This window comes from Silene latifolia, chromosome 7 (assembly GCF_048544455.1).
Source record: "Silene latifolia isolate original U9 population chromosome 7, ASM4854445v1, whole genome shotgun sequence".
Lineage (NCBI taxonomy): Eukaryota > Viridiplantae > Streptophyta > Magnoliopsida > Caryophyllales > Caryophyllaceae > Silene > Silene latifolia.
This window is the reverse complement of record NC_133532.1, coordinates 56098806-56103769: the sequence shown is the minus strand read 5'-3', so window position 1 is coordinate 56103769 and position 4964 is coordinate 56098806. Positions and strand designations below refer to the sequence as shown.

The window sequence follows — 4964 nt, the reverse complement described above, 5'->3', positions numbered from 1 at the left end:
TTTATTTAACTTTTTGTTGATCTAGTAAGCCAACCTATGAAAACATTGGCAACAATAAAAAGATCTTTCTTACCTGCTCTTCCCTTCATTCTCTTCTCTTTGGATTTTGGTTCAGCTGGTGTGGTGTTCGCACTTTTAGAGCTCGTGTTTTCGTCTTTAACTTTTCGTGCAATCAAGCATATTCCAACTTCACGGTTTTCAAGTTTATGTCTTTTAACCTGTTTAATACTAACCCTCGTATTCTTTTCAGCTCTTGAACATAAACATGTCGAATGTGTTATTGTTATTAGTTGTCACTTTTTATTGATCATGGAGATACATCGATTTTAGATTTAGCTCTTTCAGCTTAAACATGTTCATGATGATTTGTGGCTATCACTACTTATTTTTGTCCGAGAAATGATTTGTTGTCCTTTCTTGCCACAAGTTTTGGTCATAGAGGAAGCTATTTCACCTTACATCCAAATGACACTTATGTAATATTTCTTGTGTTATTTACTAAAGATCCCCTCGTGTTTAAAGCAACCGATTTCTGAAACTATTTTTCAAGTTTGTTTGTGTTGTGTTTTAGTGGTCATTTACTTGTGATTTGTGCATCTCTTCTTTTGTTCATGTCTCGTAGTCGCCAATGCTCATGATATTCACATTACTTTGTACCAGCATGTTCTATTGTGGATTAAGTCAGTTGTTGATGAAGCGCCATCACTACTGAGCAACTGAAAGATTATGTCTGGAAGACACTAAACAATGGCTAGGTGAGTTTATTATTTTTAGGCATAGTTGTGGTACTTCAATGTTTTGAAAGTTCACCTTAATTTAGCATCGGCTTTTTAGGGAAACTTTTTTTATCGTCATTTACTAGTCATTGATACTTTACGATGTATGTTTGTGTTGTTCAAACCTTTTCTCTATTTTACACCTCGCCACTTATCCTATGTTGCCATTATCCTTTCTTATAGCATGTTAGATTTGTCCATCTTTATCCCTATGTGACACTAAAGGTAGTTTTAACACGATCCATTGTGAGCGATGCTTGAAAGTTCCTCCTTCATAATGTAAGGAGCTCATATATCTTGAAAGTTATTGCCTGTCTTGGTTTCTTTCAATTAGCGTGCTAGAATATGTTGTACTATACTAGCAAGGTAATTAAATGTTAGAAAAAACTTGTGGTAGAGTTAGAGAAATAGACGTTAGGGTATTTGGTTACATTTTCAGAGTACTACCCTCAGAATGAAGGTGGGTGAATCTACACAAAATCTCATTCAAGACGGCGATATCCGTCACAAGCTTTTGACGGATATCATTTCCTCTCACAAAATCCTCATGAGAGGTAAGTGGGGAAGCACATGGGGGGTGCCCCACCTTGTCCCTCTCCTTTTTTGTGAGAGGTCTTCAGCTTGTGACGGGATTAGCCCGTCACAAGCAAGTTGCTTTGGTGAATCTAATGCTCAATGGCACTGCTGATCTCAGAAAGAAGGTGGGGTGATCACAATAACACCAACTTGTCTCCTTACTTTTTCATAGAGTACTGAGCTATTTGCTTACCATTTTAGAGTACTATCCCCACAAGTTAACTTTGATAGCTTATTAAATGCCATGTATCAATATATTACTGCTACTAATGAGACGATTTTCAGAGATTTATTCACGAGAGTCCTGCCATAGAAACTTATGCAAGCTTCATTTTTCTGCAGATGATGATTATAATTTTTTGAAGTTCGATTTATTTGCACTATGATGCGACTAAGTGATGAGGATTGAAGGATTTTTATTTATGTTTTGCACATGGTAGCGTATCTTCGATATTTGTAGGCTCTTAACAACATGGTACGATTTTGTATTTTGTTTCAATAGAATTTGTCCTAATGGTTCAAATTAAATCAGAAGGTTTTTCTTGTGGAAAAATTGCTGGAGTTTCTGAATTGTAACAGGGTTAATTCTTATGAGCTATATGATTCAATCGTGTAGGGCTACGATAAAAATAAAAATATTTTAAAAAAATAACGAGGATCAAAGAGAACGGTTAGTACCATCACAACTGTTCTCTTTGAAAAGGTAGAACTAAGGCGCCAAAAAATCAAAAACTCTAACAAAGAGAACTGCCTGTCAAAGAGACCGGTTCTTATATGTAACCGTTCTCTTTGATATATCAAAGAGAACGGTCCTAAAAGGCAACCGTTCTGATTGTTGTTACAAAGAGACCGGGTTGACTTGATTTCAACCGTTCTCTTAGATCAAAGAGAACGCTTGGCCACAGGACGGTCCAAACTACTTATAAGAACGGTTACCAACCGTTCTCTTTGATCATTTTTGTAGTAGTGTAACACCTCCATTTATCTAGGAGCTTTTAGCTAGAAATTCCCAAATAAATAGGACTGTTACCATCTCGGTTTCCCGAGGTAGTGAATAACAAAGTCCAACTCACCAAAGTACTTTAAATTAAAACTTAATGATTACATGTTTATTACAACTTAACCAACTAAAACTTATATAAAATACAATACAACTCGCAGCGAAAATAAATAAAGTGATCTCATAATCTATGTGATCTTAGACTTCTAGGTAGATTGGCCAGTCCTCACGCATCCCATAGCTCCCAAGTCAGCTAATCTTTAGTACCTGTCAAATCTGCTCCCCATTATGGTTCACTGCAGGTGTTCACGAATACACTGTCAACCGCGAGGTTGAGTAGGAATAAATACTAACAACAAGAACATACGATAAGCAATCCAATTTCCTTTTTACATTGCACAATCCCTGACAACGTGCTCCATCCTTTTACTTAGCACACCTCCCTTAACAACGTGCTCATTTACTTTGGTACCCCTCCCTTAACAACGTACCGTCATCATGTAATAGTACCCCTCCCTCACAACTTACATATTACCATCACCCAGTGTACAAACTCCCTCAACAACGTACAACTGACTGTCCCACAGCGTTTCACAATAATCATCTTCACAACCAACGATAACAATTCAAATAACCTCATCAATATTATTAACACAACTCAATATAATTCCCCCTTCTAACAGTTACGATATGATTAACCAACATATGCAATATAATTCTCCCTTCCAACAATTACGATAATATCTACCAAAGCAATACAATATAATGAATTCCACATCAACATAATCCATCCATTATACCAGACATTATCGAGTAAAAGTTGAGCAGGATTTATTCCTACCTGGCAAGCAATTCCAATTACGCAACTCAAGCAATCCAATAAATAAAGCAATCCGACCCGATTATAATTCTTCACAACCGTCACCTAATCAAAATATTATAATTCAATTCAATTGTTTATTTATTTATTCCTTTTATTTAATTATTCAAACTAATTATTTATTATAATTATCAAAGGTTACGATATTAAAAACCCGCTTATTAAACAAACCCGAGTCACCCGAATTACCCACTTAAAACCCGTCACCAAACACACCAAAGTACCCTTCATATACACGGTTTTAAAACGTGTCTACACACCCCTATTAACACACCCAAAACCGCCACCACAGGTCACCACGACCACCACCTAGTTCTGCCACCTCCTAGCCCACACCACAACGAGCACCCACGACCAAAACCACCAGCCAACCCACCACCAACAGCCCCCAAACACCCTGCCCTAACAGCCCCCTTCAAACCGACACAACCAACACGACCCCCTCACTCACCATCTTACACCACCACCACGACCACCAGTGGCCACCACCGTGGTCTCCCTTGACCCACGGTGGTCCCATCACTGACCACAACCACTCACGGCAGCCCACAACTACCCAGAAACGACACCAACAACCTCTCAAACCCTTCCCCCTGTTCTCGCGATTTCCGGCCACCACCAGCACCAACCACCACCAACCACCCTTCCAGCACCACCAACCTGTCCGACCACCTTCCCCCATCACAACCAACCCTGGCCCAAGTCACGACGGGTCTAAATAAGGTTTCAATTACCCATCCCCATCCCCACGGCCAAACCCACAGACCCCTCCCTGACCAGCCACCTTTAGCCACCTCAAAAACAACCCTAGCAAGGTCAACGACGGTCAACAAGGGTCAGGTCAGAATCTTGGCAGTCCAAGGTTGCTCTAGGTCCAAATCCCGAGTCCTATGGTGGTCTATAGATGTCATACGGTCGTCTTAAATATGCTTGCACAATTAAGTATAAAACCGATTTAGGATGAGTAATTACCTCGAGTTGATTAATTGGTTTTTGTTAATTCCTTCTTCTTCCATCTCCTAAAGCTTCTTCTCTTAATTTGTGATTTATTTCTCAGATTTAACATGGTATTTATAGTGTAAGATTAGAGAGAATGCGAGGTCAATTAGGAAACTATTATAGTTACTTTATTCTAATTAGTATAGGAATTACCATTATTATAATTACCATTATATTATTATTATTATTACATATATTAGTCTTACCATAAGTAGGATTTCCTCATACTATCTTTACTAGTTTATTATTGTCATAACTTATTATTATTATTATTATTACCTTTATATATTATTATTTTCATATTATATTATTATTTTCATATTATATTATTATTAATTCCCGATACAAATCCCGATCACACCATACTAGATAAACCACAAATTTCGGTCCAAACAACAATGGCACACGGCCCAATGCTAATTTTTAGCTAAACCCAATTCCCGACTTGGATACATAATTTATTATTTATTTAACGTCCTATTGTAATTATTATTAGAAATGCATTTAATTAATTATTAAATTACATAAATTATTATCATAAATTACTATCAAAATACTGGGTATTACAGATGTTATAATTGAATTGGTTGTAGTGTTTGTATTGTGTATTCTTACCTTGGTTATACAACTGACTGACCCCGTCGTTGTTTTCAAAAATGTGGTGATCCATTCGGGAATGGTGAGCAGTTGGTTTAGCAGGTGTTGGTGGATATGCTGCTTGCGGGGCGTGAAG

The 4964-nt window shown here is 37.6% G+C and overlaps 1 long non-coding RNA gene across 1 annotated transcript; it reads left to right on the top strand.

Moving 5' to 3' along the window:
* Nucleotides 1-679: 679 nt before the first annotated feature.
* LOC141591091 (uncharacterized) lies at nt 680-1922 on the top strand. The gene is made up of 2 exons (XR_012520649.1): nt 680-755; nt 1695-1922. It is a non-coding gene; the product is annotated as an uncharacterized LOC141591091 (long non-coding RNA).
* The last annotated feature ends 3042 nt before the right edge of the window (nt 1923-4964 follow it).